The sequence below is a fragment of the Chrysochloris asiatica genome, unplaced genomic scaffold (genome assembly GCF_000296735.1).
Source record: "Chrysochloris asiatica unplaced genomic scaffold, ChrAsi1.0 scaffold00026, whole genome shotgun sequence".
NCBI classification, from domain to species: Eukaryota; Metazoa; Chordata; class Mammalia; order Afrosoricida; family Chrysochloridae; genus Chrysochloris; species Chrysochloris asiatica.
The window spans coordinates 9262784-9287630 of NW_006408544.1; positions in this window are offsets into that span (position 1 = coordinate 9262784).

Here is a 24847-nt window from a genome sequence, read left to right on the forward strand (position 1 = left end):
TCACTGCATTGCTGGAAGTTATAAACTTTCCTTGAAAGTTAGCTGGAAGCTTTTGACTGGTAGATGTTTCATGCCTGGGTTATATATAGTAGTTGATGGATCAATTTGTCAGACCCACCTCTCATCACCTAGAAAATTCTATGATCTATTTCAGGAGACTAGGCACTTCCTACTGTCAGTTACTGCACTGACTAGTGGATGACAGGCCATCCAGTAAATAAACAGTTACTATTTTGTGTCACAATGAAATCTTTCTGATGACATTTTAAGTAATAATTAAGGATCCAAATTTAAGTTAGCACTTAACTCTGAGTGTTATTATCATTGTAAATCACACAGTTGAAGTAACATTATATAAACACAACAACTACAGGACAACACACTCTTTCACTTGGAGGCTGACCCATTATGGTAGAGCACAATCTGTTTTTGGAAATTCTATAAAAAGGAACTCTGATAGCGTAGTGGTTACGAATCGGGCTGTGAGCCACAAGGTCAGCAGTTCGAAACTACCAGCGGTTCCGCAGGAGAAAGATGAGGCGGTCTGCCGTAAAGATTTACAGCCTCGGAAACCCTGTGTAGGGTTGCTATGAGTCAGAACCGACTCCACGGCACATAACAACAACAACAACAATATATAAAAAAGAACAAATCTAGGAAATACTTGTGGTCAAGAACAACTGGAATGGCTTGGGATAGTTTATGGACAAAGAGTTTTTTGTTGTTTTTGTTCTTGTTAACATTGTGTCCTCTCTAAATATGTATAATATGTATCAACTTGGTTAGTCCTTGGCAGTTACACATGATGTAATTTGACAGTTATGTAAGGTTGTAATCACTTCTTATGATGTGATCTGATGAAATTATCCTCCATTTATGCTGTGGCATAAATTCTGACCACTAAGGAGTCCTGTGGTGTGGTGCTGTGAGTTAATGCGCTGGACTGCAAAGTTGGTTTGAACCACAAGGTTCGTGGTCCAAATTTAACCAGTGGCTCCTCGGAAACCCTATGCAGGGATGCTATGGGTCGGAACTGACTCCACAGCACTTAACAAGGACAACAGCATCAATGTGTTAATGTGCAGGTGGGTGTAGGTTATGCTAAAGAGGATTATGTTATGTTTGTTATGTTGATGAGACAGGATTAGAGTGGGATACAATACCATTACTAGGATCACAGCCCTGATCCTTTGTAAAGGTAGTTTCCCGGGAGTGGGGGAGGGGGGAGGATGGGGGGGGTTGGAGGGTGGTATTACTTGTATCACCTTTTATTTTATAAGAGATTAAAAAAGGATACATAAATGGAAGAATACACCATGCTCATGAACAGGAAGACTTAACATTGTGAAAATGCCAATATTACACACAGGCACAGCAATTTGCAGACCCTTGATATTGATCCAGATTCCAATATCATTCTTTAATGAAATGGAAAAACTAAACACCAACTTTATATGGAAAGGAAAGAGACCCTAGATAAGCAAAGCACTACAAAAAGAAATAGAACAAAACCCCACTACACATCCACGGTACTCTAAACAGTCTGGTACTGGAAACAACAGACACGTAGACCAATGGAACGGAACTGAAAATGTAGAAGTAAATCCATCCAGCTATGGAGTCCTGGTGTAGTGCTTTACGATAAGTACGGGACTGTTAACCACAAGGTTGGCAGTTCAAACCCCCCAGTTGATTTTCTGAAACCCTATACAGGTCTCTATGAGTCAGAACTGACTGGATGGCACTTAAAAACAACAACAACATTGGACAGTTGACCTTGATGAGAGGCCAAAAATCATTAACAAGAGGAAGAGAGAGCCTTCTTAGCAGAAAAACTGATAATCCATTTACAGGATAATGAAACAGGAACCATCTCTCACATCATAAATAAAACAAACTCAAGATGAATCACAAACCTAAACGCAAAACCTAAAACTATAAAGACCATCAATGAAAAAATATGGACAAATTTAGAGGCATGGCATCCGAGTCCTGGTGTGGTGCTGTGGGTTAATGTGCTGGACTGCAGTCTGTTTGAACTACAAGGTTGGCAGTTCAAGTTCACTATACAGGGTTGCTATGGGTTGGAACCGACTCAATGGCACTTAACAACAACTGTAGAAGAAAGATGAAGCTTTCTGCTCCAGTAAAGATTTACAGCCTCAAAACCCTATACAGGGTTGCTATAAATCAGAATCGATGTGACATCACACAACATCACCAGTGCCTTAGTATTAAGAAACTGTAGCTTTTCAATTTACATTAAGCTACTCACCTTTGACTTGGTAGCGTAGTGGTTATGAATCGGGCTGTGAACCTTAAGGCCAGCAGTTTGAAACTACCAGCTGCTCCGTGGGAGAAAGATGAGGAGTTCTGCTCTGTAAAGATTTACAGCCTCAGAAACCCTGTACAGGGTTGCTGTGGGTCGGAACCGACTCGACGGCATTCAACAACAACAACAACAACTCACCTTTGAGCCCACTGCTGATGCTGCCACTTTGCCAATACATCTTGCTGGAGGTCTTCCTCTTTTTCTCTGACCCTCCACCTTACCAAATATGATATCCTTCTCCAGTGACTGTTCCCTCCTGATAATATGTCCAAAGCATGAGAGATGAAGTTTGGCCATCCTGGCTTCCAAGGAGCACTCTGGCTGCACTTCTTGCAATACAGATCTGTTTGTTCTTTTGGCAGCCTATGGCACTTTCAATATTCTTCTCCAACACCATAACTCAAAAGCATTCTTCTATAGTTTTCCTTATTCACATGGATATGAAGTTTTTGAAAATACCATGGCTTGGGTCAGGTGCACCTTAGTCCTCAAGCTGACATCTTTGCTCTTTAGTACTTTCAAAAGGTCTTGTGCAGCAGATTTGCCTAATGCAATACGTCATTTGATTTTCTTGACTGCTGCTACCATGAGTGTTGATGGTTAATCCAAGAATGAAGTCCTTGAGTCAAAATATGACTTATCCCACCTGAATTTAGAAACCATCTCAAGAATAGATTTGACACATTGAACACTAATGAGTCAAGGCAAGATGTGTTGTGTGGGATGATATCAAAGACATCATACATGAAGAAAGCAAGTGGTCATTAAAGACAAGAAAGAAAAGACCAAGAGAGATGACATAACTTCTCTGAACGGGATCACACTAGAAGATTCTAGATAAAGTGGGATGAAAATATGGAACAAAACTCACAGCCATTAAAAAGACAGAACTTACTGATGGGATAGAGACTGGTGGGACCTCAGAGACTATGGCCCTTATATACCTTGCAGGTCTAGAACTGAACTAACTCACCCTTGTGGCTCAATTTTCAACCATGCAGTAGACATGTCTATAAGAGGAATAACATGAGTGAGGTATGCATTTATGATTATCAACTATATTTGAGATTAAAAAGGCAGCATTTACCCAAAGATAGAATTCAGAAAGGTTATGAAAGAAGGAGGAATGGAAATAGGACACATAGGGAGGAAGTTGGATAAGTGATGTTATATTGAGGGGATTGCAATTAATACAATGAAAAATGTGTGTGAATTCTTGGGTATAAAACTGATGATCTGCTGGCAAACCTTTGCCCAATTCACAATATTTAAAAAAAAGGAAACCAAACCAAAATGAATGTCAAAAGAGACTCTGAAACTTGCTCTTGAACATAGAGTAACTGAAGTGAATGGATGGAATGATGAAGTAAGAGTGGAACAGAAGTCTTCAAAAAGTGAGTCAAGAAGACTAAATAAAGTATTATAACAAAATATGCAAAGATCTGGAGTTAGAAAACAAAAAGGAAAGAACATACTCAAGATGAAGAAAAAATTCAAGCCTCATTTGCAATATTGAAGGATTCCATAGCAAAATATTGAATGACACAGAAAGCATGAAAAGAAGATGGAAGGAAAATACAATTACTGCAGCAAAAAGAATTGGTAGATGACCAACCATTTCAAGAGGTAGCATATAACTAAGAACCAGTGGTACTGAAAGAAGAAGTCCAAGCTGCAGTGAAGGTATTGGAAAAAAGAAAAAAAAGGCTCTAGGAATTGAAAGAATACTACGTGATATATTTCAACAAATGATGCAGCTCTGGAAGCACTCAGTTATCAATGCCAAGAAATGTGGAAGACAATTACTTGGTCAATTGACTGAAAGAGATCCTTATTTGTGCCCAATCCAAAGAAATCATTTAACAATTTCATTAATGTCACCCAAAAGTAAAATTTTACTGAAGATAATTCAAAACTAGTTGGAGAAGTATATCAACATGAAACCACCAGAAATTCAATCTGGATTCTGAAAAGGATGTGGGATGAACAATATCATTGCTGATGTCAAATGGACCTTGGCTAAATGCAGAGAATATCAGAATGATGTTGACCTGTGTTTCACTGAATATGCAAAGGAATTTAACTGTGTGGATCAAAATGAACTATGGACAACATTGCAAAGAATGGGGATTCCATAACACTTACTTATGTTTATAAAAACCTTGTACATAGACCAAGAGGCAGTTATTCAAACAGAACAAACGGATACTTCTTCATATAATCTATCTTCTTAGATTATTTGGAATACAGATTGCATAAGTATGGTGAAATGATACAACCCTACCACACACCATTCTGGATTTTAAGCCATTCAGTAGCCCCTTGTTCTGTTCGAATGACTGCCACTTTGTCTATGTACAGTTGTCTGCATTCTGAGTATTCCTTCCATCTTCTTTTGATGCCTTCTGCATCCTTTAATATTTTGCTCATTTGTTGTTGCTGTTGTTAAGTGCAGTGGCACTGGTTCTGACTCATAACAACCTTGCATAGGGTTTCTGGGGAGCAGCTAGTGGGTTTGAACTGCAACTTTGTGGTTAGAAGTTCAGTGCTTATTCTACAGCGTGAATCTAAGGATTGCATATTTTCTTTAATTCTATCAGCTTTGGAATGCTGAGCATGTTCTTCCCTTTTGGTGTTCTAACTCCAGCTCTTTGCACATTTCATTATAACACTTTATTTTGTTTTCTCAAGCTATCCTTTGGAATTTTCTGTTCAGCTTTTCCTTCATTTTTTCCCATTTACTTTAACTACTTTAGTTACTTTCAAGACCATGACCCACTTTGCCTTTTCTTTTTTTCATGTCTTTTTAATGTACTTTTTTTTGCTTCATGTATGCTGCTCTTCATGTCATCCCACAACTCTGCTGGTCTTTGTGGTCATAGTGTTCAATGCATCAAATCTATTCTTTATATGGTTTCTAAGTTCAGGTGGCATATACTCAAAGTCATATTTTGGCTCCTGTGTACTTATTTTAATTTTCTTCAGTTTCAGTCTGAACTTGCATATGAGCAACTGATGGTCTCTTCCTCAGTCAGTTCCTTGCCTTGTTTTGGCTGATGATACTGGGTTTCTCCATTGTCTCTTTCCACAGATTGTCAATTTTATCCCTGTGTATTCCATCTGGTGAGGTCCACATGTATAGTCATTGTTTTATGTTGTTGAGAAAGAGGATTTGCCAAGAATAAGTAGTTTGTCTTGCAAAATTCTGTCATGTAATCCTCAGTATCATTTATATTACCAAGGTCATATTTTCCAAATACTGATCCTTCCCATTTGTTTCCAACTTCTGCATTCCTATCACCAGTAATGATCTTGCTTGCATGTTTGATCAATTTCAGACTGAAGAAGTTAGTATAATTATTCAATTTTCATCTTTTGTTTTGGTGATTGGTAAGTTTGAATTAATAGTGGTATTAACTGCTCTTCCTTGTAGGTGTATAGATATTATCTTATAACAGATAGTACTGTACTTCAAGATAGAACTTGAAATATTCTTTTTGATGATGAATGGAACACCATTCCTCTTGAATTTATTACTCTCTGAATAGTAAAATATAGGATTATTCAATCCATTTTGGCCAATACCTGTTCATCTCAGCTCACTAATATTACCTAGGATATGAATCTTTATATATTTAATTTCATTTTTGACAATTTCCAGTTTTCCTAGATTCATACTTCATGTACTTCACATTCTGATTATTTGTGGATGTTTGCCATTGTTTCTTCTCATTTTGAGTTGTGGCCCACTAGAAAATGAAGGTCCTGAAAGCTTTGCTCCTTCCATACCATTAAGGCTGACTCCAATTTGAGAAGGCAGCTGCTCTTCCTCTGTAGTATTTTGCCTTCCACCCTGATGGATTCATCTTCTGGCACTATATCAGACAGTGTTTCACTGCTATTCATAAGTTCTTCAGTGGCTAGTTCCATAGAAGTGGACTAACTATTCCTTCTTCCTACTCTGTTCTTAGTTTGGAAGTTCTACTGAAACCTGTCCACCATGGATGATCCTGTTGGTCTTTGAAACACCTGTGGCATAGTGTCCAGCATCACAGTAACACACATGCCACCACAGTATGACAAACTGACAGATGTTTGGGAAAGGGGATACTGTGTACTTTAAAATCAGAAAAGGTGTGTATAAAGGCTGTATCCTTTCACCATACGTGTTCAGTCTGCATGCCAAGCAAATAATTTGAGAAACTGGACTATATGAAGAAGAACACAGCATCAAAAATGGAGGAAGTCTCATTAACAACCTGAGGTATGAATATGACTCAATTTTGCTTGCTGAAAGTGAAGAGGACTTGAAGCACTTACTGATGAAGATCAAAGAATACAGCCTTTGGTGTGGATTACACCTCAATGTAAAGAAAATTAAAATCCCTAGAACTGGACCAATAAGCAACATTATGATAAATAGAAAAGATTGAAGTCAAAGATTTCATTTTATTGCATGCACAATTAATGCCCATGGAAACAGCAGTCAAGAAATCAAATGACATGTTGCATTACCCAAATCTGCCACAAAGGACCTCTTCAAATTGCTAAAAACAAAAATGTCACTATGAGGACTAAAGTGTGCTAAGCTATGGCCATTTCAATTACCTATCTGCATGTGGAAGCTGTACAGTGAATAAGGAAGACCGAAGGGTTGATTTCTTGGAACTATGATGTTGGTGAAGAATATTGAATATACGACAGACTGCCAGAAGATTTGTTTTAGAAGGATAGTCACAATGCTCCTTAAAAGTGATAGTGAGAGTTTGTTTCATGTACTTTGGACTTATTATCAGGATGGACCAGTTTCTGGAGAAGGACACATGCTTGGTAAAGTGTAGGGTGAATGCAAAAGAGGAAGACCCTCAATGAGATGGACTGACACAGTGGCTCCCACAATGAGTTGTGAGGTGTGGGCACTGTTTGTTCTCTTATACAATAGGGTCATTACAAGTGGAAATGGACTCAAAGGCACTAACAACACTAATAGCAACTCATAGGCTTCTACCCTTAACCTGCTGCCTCTCCCTGACATCATCTTGGGAATTACAGATTTAATGGTGATCAAGAGTGTATATATTGAAGCCGACTGTCTGAGTTACTGCCTTTAATAACTATGTGTCCTTGAGCAGAAGCAACAGCATGACCAAAGGCATGAGAAGTGAAAGATATGGACAAGTTCACCTGTCTGTGGTTTAGTTTTCTCATCTGAAAAATGAGGAGCAATGATTTTAAGGGATTCTTGGAAAGATAAGTAGGTTAACATACATATATGTGTGTACATATATATACAGCTATATGTCACTTGGGATATATGATAGAGACTGGCATGAAGTAATCGCTATGTAAGTATTCCTTATTGTATTATCTTTCTCTCTTGGTAGCGGGAGACAGCAGCAAAGCACGGAGCACCTGAAAGGATTGGGTAAGGGAACTCAGAAAGGGGCTCAGCAGAGGGTGAGATGAAATGGGGTGTGGGGGCACCCATGACAAATTCTCTGCATGACTTGGATTAGCAGATTTTAGCTAGGGAATCATTGTATACTGAATTCACTAGGAATGTACTGCTAAAATCAATGAAAGAATCCAGGTTTGCAAACAATTTATTTTATTTTTTCTTATAAGTAATCTAGGGAAATTCAAAGTTACTTCTCTAAAATAGTGTTCTGCAACTCTTTTGTCTTTTGCAATGCTTGCTTGGGTATCAGAATAGGTGTGTGCACCAGCAATTACATGCAGCTTGCAGACTATAGACTACACGCTGTAGCCCGGGCTCTGGATCCTTCTGGGGCAGTGAGCCATTACTTTGTTGTGAGGTAGAAAAATGGCTGAGAACTCTTGGAATGATAATGCAAATCCCCAGCTAATCCCAAATTCTGTATTAGCCAATAATTTCCACTTCCCTCTCTGCAGCTGAACCTGATGGGGCCCAAATTACCTTGACTGCCTTTTCTATGCAGGAGTAATAGCAAGTATCCAGGTGGGCACTCAAGAATCATATGCTAAAGGATTGATGGAATAAATTAATAGTAATATCGACTAATCACAGCTGTGAGTGCAGCAGGTTTACCATGGGCTTAATCTCATTTTATCTGTGCAATAACCCAAGGAGATGGGAATGGCTATAAACATTGTACAGATGAGGAAACTGCGTCTCAGAAAGTCTAAATAGCCTAGCCAAAGCGTGAGAGAGTCAAAAAATTGTCCAAAGGTAAAAGGGGCATAAGAGGTAGTTTGGTAGAATGAACACTGTGTAGTTCAGGAAATAGAAGGCTTAAACGCCTCCAACCTTGCCCCAGGATTCTTCTGTGTGATCCTGAGTACATGTCTTTCCTTCTCTGAGCCTTACTTTTGGCCATTCCCTTTCTAGTTTTCTGAGATTCTGAGTCCTCCCATTTTTGTTCAAGTCATTCGGAGATTCTCAGTACCCACTGGTTTGGTGGAGGGAAATGATGGAGGGAAATGATTGGCTCCCACAGGGCCATGATGTTACCATTACTGCTTTGCGTGACCTAGAGATGGCGCTAGACACCTATTCCTCTTCCATTTCCTCTTTCTCCTCCTCCCTCTTTCCTTTTAGCCTTCGCTTTCCTACCCTATTTCCTCTTCCTTCCCTTCTTTCCTCTTCTTCGTCTCTTTCCCTCCGATCCGCCTTTTCGTCCTTCCCATCCTTCTCTCTCCTCGCCCCCCTTCCCCATTCTTCCTCTACCCCGCTCCTCCCTTGCCTCCTCCCCTCCATCCCGCCCCCGCCCCCTGGCCGGCCGGCCGGGGCGCAGGCCGGGCGCGCGCTGGGTGGTCCGGCGGCCGGGGGCGGGCGGTAGCCTGCAGGCGTAATTGGCATGCACGCCGTTGTAGCTGAGACCGCTTAATAAAGCATTACATATCTCACCGCTTCCATATTTCATTACCTCACGCGGAGCCTGTGAGAGGGCCCTAATGGGAGTCAGCTGTGTTTTTACTTTCTGTTGTCGGCCGGGGACGGGCTTCTCTGCGGATTCTTTGAAATGAAATAATGTGATGCACGCCGCGATAAGGGCCGGCCTGTAATGAGGCCCAGGCCGCCGGGCGGCTGCTATTGCTCCAGGTGTCGCGTATTTGGGCTCGGAAGACGAGGAGGAGGGGGCGGCGCCGGAGGAGGAAGGTGGGGGGCGAGAGAGCAGAGAAGGGTAAGAGGGGGAGGTAGGAGGGGAATGAGGCGGGGGAAGCAGTGGGACTGGGGAGGACGGAAGAGGGAGGAAGAAGGAGGAGGTAGCCGCAGATAGAAGTACGGAGGAAAGATTTCTGCTAGGTAGGGGAGAGTCTCTGACTGGAGCGTCTTAGGAACTCGGATTCGAATTCAAACTCCATCTGTGATTTTTCAGTGAGAGATTGCTGTTTGCCCTCTCAAGTGACCAACCAACGGGGTTAATGACAATACCCGCCTGCAGAGCTGTTGTGCTGAAATCAAATGAAAGAGGTTTGTAAATTGGAAAGGGCAGCATTACACATACGGAAAAAAATGAAATCATTTATTGAGAGAAAAGAACTGCCTTACGTTGAGCACCCACACTCTGGGCCTGCCACCTGCCAGCCTTTTCATTTCATGGAATGAACACAGCAGCCTTGCTAGCTAAGTACTGTTACCGTCCTTCTACAGATGAGGAGACTAAGGGTCAGAGAGGTCAGAGACTGGCACACACAATAAGTGGCTTAGAGGGCAGCTCTGGGCACGGAGATGGGAAGAAATGGGGAAGGAGATAAAGGTGGAGGAAAAGAGTTGGGTCTGTGCCATCTGACCTGCCTGCCTAAGCTGGGAGTGGAACTTGGGCTGCATCGTTCCCCTTGCCTGGGCCAAGGTCCCTACCTTCCTCACAGAGATGGAGGATGTCATGTGGTATGGGACTTGACTGGTTGGGCAGTGGTTAGGTGTGACATGGCCTCAGGATCCCCTTCTGACCACCCTTCTCTGATCAAAAGTCCTTTGAGGTAAAGGTAACTCCCTAGGGCTTTAGTCATCCAGACTTAAAATCATCAAAAGTATTTGCCTAAAATCTCGGTCCACTCAGTTCCCATCTCTCTCTCCTTTTTCACTCTAGACAATAAATGTTGTTTGAGAAGCTTGCTTGTATTTCCTCAGTGTCTCTCAAATCTGTCCACTTCTCATCATACTTCCTACCCTGGCTCCCGGTCAGGCCTGCAGCCTGACTTCTAACAATGTAGACATCTGTCTAAAATGCTGACCCAACACTGCTGCCCTTCAGGGATCCCTTTTGGTCTCGAGGGTCTTCTCTGTCTAGACTTGCTGGTCTCCGCCTCCTCTCTAGCTTTGTTTCCACTGCACCTCATCACAGGCTTTTCACTCAGATAAACTAGATGCTCAGTGGGTATCTTTCCCTAAGCTCATCAGTGAGCTCTCTGGGAACTTGCTCACTCTCTTCCTTCTGCTTGAAATACCCTTCATACATGGTCCTGCCTTTGGGGTTCTGCCCATTCTCTGAGGCTCAGTACAATGACCACTCATTTCAGGGAAATTTCTCTCCATGTACTCCTCTATCCCTGCTTCTTTGCTGAATGCCCGCTCTTCCCTCTCTGAGCCTCAATTTCCTCAAATGTATATGGCGTGGGGGTGGAGGAGGAGGTCCTGGGAACGTGATTTCTTAGGGTTGTGTGAGTTGATAATCATACTGCATGTGCCTATGCCTATAATGTGCCAGGGATTGTACTCACATTTTGTGTTCATTATATATACACACAGAGAAGCTGGGATTTGAAGCCAGTTCTCTCTGATGGCTGAGCCTGTGCATGGGTGTTTGTTTATGTCCATGTGTATGCATATGTGTCTCTATATGTGCACATGTAAATAATGCTATCCAGCGATTGTGGGGCACTTTAATTTTGTCAAAACCTCAATTCCAGGAAACTTTTAGGGCAGGTAAGGAAGGAATACTGGGGATATAGAAACATAGTAGTTCCTAGCTGGTGCAAACAGTTAAACTAACTGAAAGGTTGGTTGTTTAAACTCACCCAGAGGAACCTTGGGATAAAGGCTTGGCAATCTACTTTGGAAGGTTACAGCTATTGAAAACACATGGAATTTCCATGAGTCAGAGTTAACTTGACTGCAGTTGTGCCTGTTCTGGTCATAGACACAGAGAAGTTAGGTATTTGCCTTAATCACACAGCTGTAATTTGGATTAACATGGAAATGAACCATGTTGGACTCTCTTGGTGCAGGATTCTTTACACTTTGATACCAACCTGGCTTTACCGGTTTTGTATCCCAAATGATCCTCTTCCCGCTACCTACATCCCAACTTTCTGCATCTAGGGTCTGCTTCTGAGCCATTGCTTAAGCTGGTCCCTGCAGCCAGAGTACCCTTCCCCAGTGCCTTCCAGTGGACCTCTTACTCATCCTTGAAGACCCAGCTTAGATCTCCTCAGTCTGTAAAAGCCTCCAGAATCTCTGGCAGGAACCATCTCTCTTTTTCTCCCTGTTCCTTGCCCTGTGTGTGTTTCTTGGGTCCAGCTTACAGTTAGCTTGAAGCTTCCTGGTTTCAAGACCACGAGCCTCTGAGGTCAGGGACTGAGCTTCTCTAGAACCAACAAAGAGCTAGAATGGAATAGGTGAGAAGCTATGCATGTGAATGCCTGGCCAAGCATGTATATTTTGAGGATCAATGGGAATGCGTGTAATTCCCAGCTCAAAGAAAATGCTTGATAAGCAGCAGCAAATAATATTGTCGTCATTATTTTGTTCTTGCTTTGGGCGAGGTTTTATATTGAAAATGGGTTTTTCATTCAATTCTCACATCTTTATGAGGTTATTGTTATAACCTCTATTTTACCAATGAGAAACCGGAGGCTCAGTGATGCTAAGTAACCTACCTGAGACTATAGACCTAATAAGTGGTTGAGCCAGGGCTGAAATCTGGTTCTGTCTGTCTCCAAGGGAGGTCCTTTTGCATGCATCACATGGATCTTATTGCCAGTGCTGTGTGTTCCTTGTGCTGTCAAACAGGGCTGCTCTATTGATTAACATGCAAATGATTTTTTGAGAGAGGGCTTAAGTGTAGTTGGTCCCAGGCAGCCACAGCTGAGATTTGCAACCCAAGCCCTAGTCTTTACCAACGGCTCCCTTAGCCGGCTATCAGGTTTTCATCTCTAGAGTGATTGACGGGTATTTTTTCCCCTCCCTGACCCAGAACACCAGGCCTCCAATACTACTGAAATGTTTGCACAATCTTGAAGCATTTATTTAAAAGTTGCTTTTCCCCAAAGGGGCTGGCCTCAGCCAGATCTTGAGCCAGATCCAAAAAAACAAACAAATCCTATCTTTACAAGCTCCTCAGCTGGGCTGTGGAGGGGTAGGGGGGACCCCTGAGCCCTACCTTTCCCTTGGCTGGCTGACAGGCCCGCCCTGGGGCAAAGTGCCCTCCCGTCTGTTTACAGCCCTTTTCAATTCACAGGCCAAACAGGAAAGGGGCTGGGGGCTTGGGGAGGGGGTGACTGTCAGAAATCACAAATAACACAATAGCTGCTCAAAGCAGCAGGCGGTGGAAAAATGATGGGGGCGATGGCTGGGTTGGGTTTCTTGAATGCTTGTCAGGAATGGAGTGAGACTCTGGTCCCCACTTTGCATGTCTTAGAACTAAGTGCTAAGCTCCTGGTGACCCCACAGCAGCATGGGACCCCTCAGGTAGGTGTCAGAGGACCTGAGTGCTAGGCTTGGTTTGATCTCCTTCACACTTTGTGAACTTGGACATGTTCCTTCTTTCTAGCCTCAGCCATCATGGTTCTTATATAGCCTTGATACTATCTTACTTGCCCTTCTCGTACTTTTCACTTGGGCAAGACAGGAGCGCCTATGTGCCTGGCACTGTGTACCATTTACTTGTCACAACCACCTTGAGAGGTACTCATTGATACTATTTCTACAGGTGAGGAATCCAGGTCAGGAGTGGAACCCACCTGCCTGTCTCTTGGTACCCTGGTAAAGCACTGTTGCTAGACTGGGTGGGAGACCTTGTTTAGGACAAGGTCTAGTGTGTATGCTGATGGGACCAAGAGCAAGGAGATGTTCTGCAAAAGGGAAACTGAGACCTAAAGAGCAGCAGCCCCTCACCCAACATCTCACAGTCACTGAGGGACCATTTGGGAAAACTGGTCACAGATGGGAAAACTGAGGTTTGTGACCTGGAGGCTCAAGCCTGTCCCCCGAGGTGCTGCCTGAGAACTGGAGGTCAAGCAAAGTCCTCCTGAAGGGTTTCCACTGGACATTATTGGCCACTGCAATTGCTCTCTGCTGCTTTCAAGAAAAACCCAAACTCAGTGTCATATATACTGAAGAAACTGTCTGTGGCCTCACATGGGCTGGGCAGTCCCACACTCTGGCTTTACTCCCTGTCCTCTGTGTCTGGGATCTTTCCTGCCATCTTGGCAGATGACTTAGTCTTTCTATAGATCAATTTCTTCATCTCCAAAAGGGGGAAAAGAGGGAGAGACAATATGGTGATGATTGAGGACTACTGTAGAAGAATTGACGCATATGAATTAAGAGGTTGGACAAGAAATATATTAAAAGTACTGTGAACTGCCAGAGAACAAACAAATCTGTCTTGGAAAAAGTACAGCCAGAATGCTCCTCAGATGTGAGGATGGCGAGACTGTGCCTCATTCTTTGGATAGGTTATCAGCAGGTACCAGTCCCAGGAGGACATCATGCTTGGTAAAGTGGAGGGTCAGTGAAAAAGAGGAAGACCCCAACAAGATGGATTGACCCAGTGGCAGCTGTAATGGGCTCATGTGAGGCTGGTGCAGGACTAGACAGTGTTTTGTTCTGTTGTACATAGGGTTACTGTCAGTTGGAACCAACTCAATGGCACCTAACAACATGTGATGGGTGTGAAAATGATTTGTACCCTATGATGTCTGAACTGTTGGATATTGGGGTAGCTGTCCCTGTAGCTGCTTTTAGCAGCAATTCTAAGTCTCTCCAGAAACTACTGTTGAGTGGCCACTTGATTGACTGGCTCCTCCCTGCCCCAGTCAGATTCTTTGCTAGAAGTTTGTGCTGAGCCTGGGTTGGGGAATGCACTCTTATGGTTGTCTGTGGGCACATGGTCTGGGACCTCTGGGAAGATGCAAAACAAAGCATTATTTTCTATTCTTCCTATTTGCAATCTTACTACAGTCTGTCTTCAAACCCCTGCATGTATGTGGTGGGATGCAGCCTAGGGGGATGGAAAGAGCAGGCCAAACTCTACTTCTTGCCAGTGATCTCAGTCCTGGCAGGGCCAGAACCACATCTGACTTCTCCCTCCATCTCCAAAACCCAGCATAGAACCTGGCACTGAAAACATGTGATTATGTCTGAACATAACCTTGGGTAAGTTGTATCAGTTCTCTGAAACTCTGGTTCCTCTTCTGCAAAATGGGGATAATAACATTACTTAATTCATAGGTTCATTGTGAGGATTAAAAGTGATTCAGGCAAAGTGCTTAGGACAGTGCCAGGCAGGCAATAATAAACATGTTGATTGCTTAAGAAATGGAGGCACATACAAGGTAAGTTTACCATCACCCAGCTAGAAAGTGGTAGAGCTAAGAATGAAATTAGTTTTCTGACTGTAGAATCTAGATATTGATCACTGTTGTATATCACCTGCTGTCACTTGTCTGTCAGTTTGTCACACTATGGTGACTTGCATGTTATTGTCATGCTAGAAGCTATTTTGAATGCTGGCAGGCTCATGAAAGGTGGCAAGAGTTCAGCTGAACTTCTAGACTAAGACAGACTTCTACAATCTCCCTTACTCACCGTTCAGCTTTCACATGCATATGAGATTACTGAAAATACTATGACTTGGGTTAGGCATACTTTAATCCTCAAACTGACATCTTTTGCTCTTGAGCACTTTAAAGAGGTCTTGTGTGGCAGATTTGCCTAATGTAATTGGCCAAGTAGCAGCATAGATGGGCTCAAGCGTAGCAACAATAGTGAAGTTGGCCCAGGATCAGGCAGTGTTTCCTTCTGCTATGCATAAGGTCGCTATGAGTCGGTACTGACTCGATGGCACCTAACAACAACAACAACAACAACAATACATCTTTTGATGTCTTTTCTACTGCTTCCATGAGTGTTGATACAAGCAAAATGAAGTCTTTAACAACTTCAGTCTTTTCTTGATGGTATTTATTGGTCCAATTGTGAGTTGTTGTTTTTTTACTTTTCATTGAGATGCAACGCATACCAAAGGCTGTAGTCTTTGATCTTCATCAGTAAGTATTTTAAGTCCTCTTTGCTTCTGGCAAGCAAGGTTGTATCATCTGTATGTCACAGGTTGCTAATGAGTCTTCCCCCTATCCTGATGCCACATTCTTCTTCATATAATCCAGTTTCTTAGAATATTTGGTTTGCATACAGATTGAATAAATATGGTATAAGAATATAACCCTGGCATACACCTTTCCTAGTTTTAAACCATTCAGTGTGCCCTTGTTCTGTTAAAACAACGGCCTCTTGGTTGAAGTAAAGGTTCCTCATGAATACAATGAAGTGTTCTGGAATACTCATTCTCTGCAATGTTGTCCATAGCTTGTCATGATCCACACAATTGAAATCCTTTGTCAATAAAGCACAGGTAAACATCTTTCTGGTATTCTCTGATTTCAGTCAAGATCCATCTGATGTCAGCAATGATATCCTTCATCCTTTTCTGAATCAGGCTTGAATCTCTGGCTGTTCTCTGCCAATGTACTGTTACAGCTGTTTTTTAAATTACCTTTAGCAAAATTTTACTTGCATGCATTATTAATGATATTGTCTGATGATTTCTGCCTCATGAGGAGTCTCCTCTCTTTGGAATGGGTGAAAAGATGGATTTTTAAAAAATCAGTTGGCCAGGTAACTGTCTTCCAAATTTCTTGGCATAGATGAGTGAGTGCCTCCAGTGCCACATCATTTTGTTAAAAGATTTCGATTTGTATTCTACCAATTCCCAGATGCCTGTTCTGTGCCAAGGCCTTCAGTGCACTTTGGACTTCTTCCTTCAGTATTTTTGACTCTTGATCATATACTACCTCTTGAAATGGTTGAATATCCACCATTTCTTTTTGGTATAGTAATTCTGTATTCCTCCCATCTTCTGTTGATGCTTTCTGTATCATTCAGTATTTTGCCCATTGAATCCTTCAGTATTGCAAATTGAGGCTTGAATTTTTTTCTTCAGTTCCCTCAGCTTGAGAAATGCTAAGCATGTTCTTCCCTTTTGGTTTTCTAACTCTAGATCTTTGCACATTTCTTATAATATTTGACTTTGCCTTCTGGAGCCGCCCTTTGAAATGTTCTATTTAGCTCTTTAACTCCTCATTTGCTTTAGCATCTCTACACTGGAGAGCAAGTTTGTGAGTCTCTTCTGACATCCATTTTGGTCTTTTACTTCTTTCTTGCCTTTTTAATGACCTTATGCTTTCTCTTTTTATGATGTTCTTGATGTCATAGTAATTGAATGTATTCCTTACTAGTTGACCACTTTTTCATGGTAGACTCAATGTGATGGTACCTAACAACATCAAGAACAACAACATAGCATTGACCATACTGTGTTGTTGTTGTTGTTATTAGATACCTTTCAGTCTGACTCATAGCTACCCTATGCACAACAAACAAAACATTGTCCTATCCTGTGCCATCCTCACAAAAGATGTTATGTTTGAACTTGCTGCTGCTACCACTGTATTGGTTAATCTCACTGGGGTCTTCCTCTTTTCTGTTAACCCTCACTTTACAAGATATGATGTTCTTCTCCAGGGACAGGCCTTCCTGACAACCTGTACTAAGTATGAGATATGAAGTCTTGCCATTCTTGTTTCTAAGTAGCATCCGGCTGTGCTTCTTCCAAGACAGATTTGTTTGTCCATCTGGCAATCATGGTACTTTTAATATTCTTCTCCAACAACATTATTCAAATGCATTGATTCTTCTACAGTTTTACTTACTCATTTTCCAACTTTCACATACATATGAGATGATTGCAAATACCATGACTTGGGTCAAATACCAAGTGCACTTTAGTCCTCACATTGATCTCTTTGCTCTTTAAAAGTTTAAATAGATCTTTTGCAGCAGATTTGCCTAATGCAATACATTGTTTGATTTCTTGACTGCTATTCCTATGAGGAGTCCTGGTGTGGTGCTGTTGGTTAATGTGCTGGACTGAAAAGTCAGTTTGAACTGAAAGGTCGGTGGTTCAAGCTCACCAGCTACTCCTTGGAAAGCCTATACAGGGTAATTATGGCTTGGAACCGACTCTTCAGCACTTAACAACAACAACATTATGGGTCCAGTTTTAAGCAATTTTTTTTTTTTTTTACTTCGCGTTGCAATCCATACAGAAGGCTGTGGATCTTTGATTTTCATCAGTAAGCATTTCAAGTCCTCTTAGCTTCCAACAAGCAAGGTTGTATCATCTGCCTATAGTAGGTTGTTAATTGAGTCATCCTCCAGTTTTGATGTCACCTTCTTCTTCATATCATTCAGCTTCTTGAATTATTTGCTTAGTACATAGATTGAGTATGTATGGTGAAAATATATAAGCTTGGCACACACCTTTTCTTATTTAAAACCATTTAGTATTCCCTTGTTATGTTTTAACAACTGCCTCTTGATCTATGTACAGTTTCCTCATAAGTACAGTGAAGTGTTCTGGAATACCTATTCTTCACAATGTTATCCACAGTTGAAAGTCTTTGCATAATCAATAAAACACAAGTAATCATCTTTCTGGTATTCTCTGCTTTCAGCCAAGATCTATTTGATGTCAGTAATGATATCCCTAGTTGCACGTCCTCTTCTGACTCTGGCTTGGATTTCTGGCAGTTTCCTATTGATGTATTGATGCAATAATTTTGAACAATCTTTAGCACAATTTTACTCGCATGTGATATTAATGATATTATCTGATGATTTCTGCATTCTGTTGGGTAACCTTTCTTTGGAATGAGCACAAATATGGATCTCTTCTAATCAGTTGGCCATGTAACTATTTTCTAAATTTCTTGGCATAGATGAGTGAGTGCCTCCAATGCTGCATCAATTTGTTGAGAGATTTCAATTTGTCTGGATACTTGTTTTTTGTCAATACTTCACTAAGCATGCACTTCTTCCTTCAGTACCATTGATTCCTGATCATATGCTACTTCTTGAAATGGTTTAATATCAACCATTATGTTTTGGCACAGTGACTTTGTATATTTCTTCCATCTTCTACTTTTTTAAAAAATGTTTTATTGTGAATTATATGATAGTTTTCATGGGAGAACATTAGCTTACATTCATCCTATCATACATCGTTTCATTGCAATGGTTACAATCCCCTCCATGCATCATCAACCAACCAAAGAGTATACACTACAAGCCTGTCCCCCAGTTGTCAGCACACAGCCCCTCTCCCTCTCTGTGTCTAAGTCCCCAGCCACTCCATCTCTCCACATCATCATCTCTGCCTCCATTTCTGGCATCACTGCTTCTCTGGGTAGGGTCCCGCTCTACATTCTTCTCCCTTGATGGTCCCAGGGACTTCCGCTGCTAGACTGTAAAGTCAATCACTCCCCTCCTTTTGCTACAAAACATCTACCTTTACATTTGCAACCCTCACAATCAGTTCTGATAACAATTATTCACTATTGTATCACAAGGGACCTATCCACACCTCCTTTTATCAGTCCTGCCCAGACAGATTGGATACTACTCAATGGAGATTCTATCTTCCTCCTCAACCTCTGGATCTAGGCTCCCTCTTGAAAGCTTGTAAGCCAGCCACTTCTTGACTTTGTAGGCCCCCCCCCCCCCCCTTTTTTTTTTGGATAGCCAGTGTCCAAGATGCCCATCCCTGTCTACTCTGTGTACTTCCATCTTCTTTTGATGCTTTCTGCATCATTGAAAATATACTCATGGAGTACTTCAATATTGCAAGTTGGGGCTTTAATTTTTTCATTCAGTTCCTTCAGATTGAGAAATGTCAAGCATGTTCTCTTTTTTGACTTTCTAATCCAGGTGTTTGCACATTTCATTATAATACTTGATTTTGTCATCTTGAGCTGCCCTTTGAGGTTTTCTGTTTAGTTCTACTTCCTCATTTCTTCCATTCACATTAGCTTCTCTATGCTGAGAGCAAATTACAGTCTCTTCTGACATCCATTTTGTTCTTTTCTTCTTTCCCTGTCTTTTAAATTGCCTTTTATTTTCTTCCAGTGTATTCATGATATCACCCCACAATTCTTCTAGTCTTTGATCATTAGTATCAAATGCATCAAATCTGTTCTTCAGATGATCTCTAAATTCAGGTGGGATATATTCAAGGTCATATGTTGGCCCTCATAGACTTGTTTTCAGTTTTTATCTTCTGCTTGAACTTGCATATTAGTAACTGATGGTCTGTTTCACACTTGTCCCTTGGCCTTGTTTTGACTTCATTGAGTTTTTCCATCATCTCTTCCCACAGATGTAATCAATTTTAGTCCTGTGTATTCCATCTGGTGAGGTTCATGGGTATACTTACCTTTTGCAATGAATAAATCATTGGTTTTACAAAATTATGTAATGCAAATAGCAGTGAAACACAGTCAGATAGCTCCAGAATGTTTAATAGCGAAACATGATGAATAGCACCAGAATATTATCAGATATAGTGACAATATATATATGTATATATGACAAATATATTAGCTCCTCAGGTTGGAAGACACTCAAAATACGACTATGGAAGAGCTGCCTCCTCAAAATAGAGTCGGCCGTGATGGCATGAATTGAGTAAATTCTTCAAGACCTTCATGTGCTGATGGGGCACAACTCAAAATATGGAGAAACAGTTGCAAACATCCATTAATAATTGGAATTTGGAATATATGAATGTAGGAAAATTGGAAGTTATAAAATATGAAATGGAATGTATACACATCGATATCCTAGGCATTAGTGAGCTGAAATGCACTGGTATTGACCATTTTGAATCTGATAATCACATGGTTTTCTATGCTAGGAATGACAGACTGAAGAAGGAATGGCATCATATTCATCATCAAAAAGAACATTTCACCATCTATTTTGAATTATAGTGCTATTTGTGATAGGATAATATCCATATGCCTCAAAGAAAGGCCAATTAACAATACTTTTATTAAAATTTATGAATCAACCACTAAAGTCAATGATTATGAAACTGAAGGATTCTGTCAGCTTCTTCAGTCTGAAATTGATCAAACATGCCATCAGACTGTATTGATAACTGGTGATTGGAATGCAAAGCTTGGAAACAAAGAGGAAGTATCAATAGTTGGAAAATAATGGCTTTGGTGATAGAAATGATGCTGGAGATTGCAAGATAGAATTTTGCATGACCGATGACTTATTCATTGCAAATACATCTTTTAAACAACATAAAATACACATGAACTTCACCAGATGGAATACACAAAAATCAAATTGACTACATCTATGGAATGAGATGGTTGAAAAGCTCCATATCATCAGCCAAAACAAGGTTAGAGACAGATTGTGGGACTGACCGTCAATTACTCATATACAAGCTCAGGCTGAAGCTTAAGAAACTTAAAACAAGTCCATTAAAGCCAAAGTATGACCTTGAACAGTTCCCACCTAAATTTAGAGATCATCTCATGAACAGATTTGATGCATTCGACACTAATGATCAAAACCCAGAAGAGTTGTGGGATGACATCAAGAATATCATAGAGAAAGAAAGCAAAAGGTTATTAAGAAGACAAATAAAAAAGAAAAGACCAAAATGGATGTCAGAAGAGACTCTCAAACTTGCTCTTCAGCATAGAGATAATAAAGCATATGGAAGAAAGGAGGAGGTAAAAGATCTGAACAGAAAATTTCAAAGGTCAGCTCAAGAAGACAAAGTCAAATATTATAAAGAAATGTGCAAATATTTGGAGTTAGGAAACCAAAAGGGAAGAACATGCTTAGAATTTCCCAATCTGAAAGAACTGAAGAAAAATTTAAGCCTTGACTTGCAAAACTGAAGATTTCTTTTGGCAAAATATTAAATGATGCAGAAAGCTTCAAAAGAAGATGGAAGGAATATACAGAGTCACAGTACCAAAAAGAAATGGCCAGTGTTCAACCTTTTCAAGGAGTAGCATATAATAAAGAGCCAATGGTACTGAAGGAAGAAAGCAAAGGTGCACTGAAGTCCAAGGTACACTGAGGCAAAGAACAAGGCTCTGGGAATCGATGGACTACACATAGAAATCTCTCAACAAACTGATGCAGCACTGGAGGCACTCATTCATCTATGCCAAGATGTTTGATGACAGTTACCTGGCCAACTGATTGGAAGAGATCCACATTTGTGTCCGATCCAAAGAGAGGTGACCCAATGGAATGCAGAAATCATCAGACATTAATATCATATGAAAGTAAAATTTTGATAAAGATCATTGAAAAGCAGCTGCAACAGAACATTGACAGTGAACTGCCAGAGGTTCAAACCAGATTAAGATGAGGATGTGAAATGAGGGATAGCCCTGCTGATGTCAGATGGATTTGAGCTGAAAGTAGAGTGTCTTATGCTGGGTTTTCTAGAGAAGCAAAACTAGTGAAACATATATATGCACATATGCATATATAGAGAGAAGTTTATTATCAAGGAAATGGCTCACAATTGCAGGGTCCCAGGTCCCCAGCAGAAAAGATAGAGAAAGAGAGCCTTTCCCAAATGTCCAATAGATTGTAAGTAGGCCACATCCCTAAAGAAACTCCCTTTCAATTGATTGGCTGCTCATGGCCACTCATCAGAGAGTTAACTATGCCTACATTAGGTTTCATTGCCATGGGAATAAGCACATCTCGATTACTGGTATTGTTAAGTGCTGTCCAGTTCCGACTCATAGTGACCCAAAATAGGGTTTCCAAGGAGCGACTGGTGAGCTTGAACTGCCGACTTTGCAGTTCAAACCAACTTTGCTATCCAGCACATTAACTCACAGTGCCATACCAGGATTATTCTCAATTACTAAACCTCTGGAAATCCTAGCCTAGTCTAGTTGACACAGAACCCTCATCATTACAGTCCACCCTTGTCAACTCGAAACCTATAAACTATATGCATAATCTCTAAATAAAGAAAAGTGTAAAGTCATGCTTGTACCTAATATGAAATAACTAAAACACATACAACTGAAAATACACAAGTCTAATTTACATCTTATATTTTACAAATGAACAAAGCAAAAATATTTGATGCATACATGCAAAACAAAACAAAATATATTCATATAAATATTCAAAGGGTACATTCTACAAGCCAGCCTCCTGTCCGTAGGTACACAGCCTTGCTCAGTCCCTGGGCCTGGAGTCCATAGCAGCTCTATCTTTCCATGCCATCGCCTCTGCTGCCTTCTCTGCTATTGTCGCTTTTCCAGGCAGTGATCCCATGCACCTCTCATGCTCTTCATTAATGATGGTCCTGGGATAGTCTGCCCTGAAATGAAAGATAACTACTCCCTAATGGGCAGGAGGGAGTCCTGGTATGGTGCTGTGGGTTAATTCGCTGGGCTTCAAGGTCGGTTTGAACGGCAAGATTGGCGGTTCAAGCTTACCAGCTGCTCCTTAGAAACCCTATACAGGGTCGCTACGGGTCCCAGTTGACTCAACAGCACTTAACAACAACAACAACAATGGGCAGGAGAAACTAACATCTGTAAGACACTCAAACACATAAATCTCTTAAAAATACTTTTCTTCTCCCTTGAATTAACTCCATCCATATGCATAGGGTTTTAGGCCTCTGGCAGGGTGGATTCCAGTAGGCCCAGGCCCTGTATCAGCCATCTTTTTAAACCAGCAAGTTACCGGCTCCAGGCAACTCCAGAAGCTGCTGCTCTCCCCTCTGCTGAAATGTTTTATCCCATGACCCTTTGTTCTTTCTCTTACAAAACCTCATAATTTCATAGGTCTGGAGCCATTGCAATGGATACTACTCACCGTGCCAACTATGAGTAGGTCCCTAAATGGGGACCATGTCTGACTTCCTCTAACTCCACAAGAGGGAAAGAAGACCAAACTCAAAATCAACCCAAAGGTTGATTTCTATGAAGTGGAGGTCAGACCTGCCTCCACCCTATATCAGTGCCTTTAAAATTAGTCAGACTTGAGAACCAACTTAGAAAACACATCCTTATGATTTTGTTTCTCTAGAATCTCACACTGTCTGTACCATATGGTTTATCCCAGGTTTTCTAGAGAAGCAAAATCAATGAAACATATATATGTATATATAGAAAATAGGGGTGGGAATCTTTTTTTCTGCTAAACTTTATAACATAATTTGTGGGCCATACAAAATTATCAACTTAAAAATTAGCCTGCTATATGTGGTCAAACATTCAATTAATTCACTCCTAATGTGATGGCTGGAGTCCTAGTGTGGCACTGTGGGTTAATGCGCCAGACTGCAAAGCTGTTTGAATTGCAAGGTCAGTGGTTCAAGCTCACCAGCTGCTCCTTGGAAACCCTATACAGGGTCACTATGGGTCAGAATCAACTCAATGGCACTTAACAACAACAACAATGTGATGGCTGGAATTGCATTTGCCTTGGCAGTGCCAGACCAAATGATTTCAAGAGCCTTATACAGCCCACAGGCTATACATTCCCCACCACTGACGTGGAGGTGTTGGTGTGCTGTGGAGTTGGTTTTGACTCATAGCCACCCTGCATAGGGTTTCCGAAGCTGTAAATCTTTACAGGAGCAGAATGCCTCATTTTTCTTCTGTGGAAGCACTGGTAGTTTCGAACTACTGACCTTGAGGTTAGCAGCCTGACTCATAACCACTATGCTACCAGAGTTCCTGATATAGAAAACCGTTTATTATCAAGGAACTAGCTTAAAATTTCAGAGGCCCAGGTTCCCAGCCAAAGAGAGTGAGAGAGAGAGAGCCTTTCCCACATGTCCATTGCATTGGGAACAGGCCACATCTCCAAGGAAATGTCCTTTCAATTGATTGGCTGCTCACAGCCACTCATCACAAAGTTAATTGTGCCTGTATTAGGTTTAATCACCATGGGAATGAGTACATCTCAACTGTTAAACCTCTGGAAATCCTGACCTAGTCAAGTTGATACAGAGCCCTAACCATTACATAGAGAATACCAGAAAAATGTTTACCTGTGCTTTATTTACTATGCAAAGGCTTATAACTATGTGGATCACCACAAGCTGTGGACAACATTGTGGAGAATGAGTATTCCAGAACACTTAATCATGTTCATGTACATAGACCAAGAGTCAGTTGTTCCAACAGAACAAGGGGATACTGCATGGTTTAAATTAGGAAAGATGTGCACCAGGGTTGTATTTTTTTCACCATACTTGTTCAGTCTTTATGCTGAGCAAATAATCAGTGAAGCTGGATTATATGAAGAATGTGGCAGCAGGATTGGAGCCTCATTAATTACCTGTGATATGCAGATGATACAACCTTGCTTGCTGAAAGTGAAAAAGACTTAAA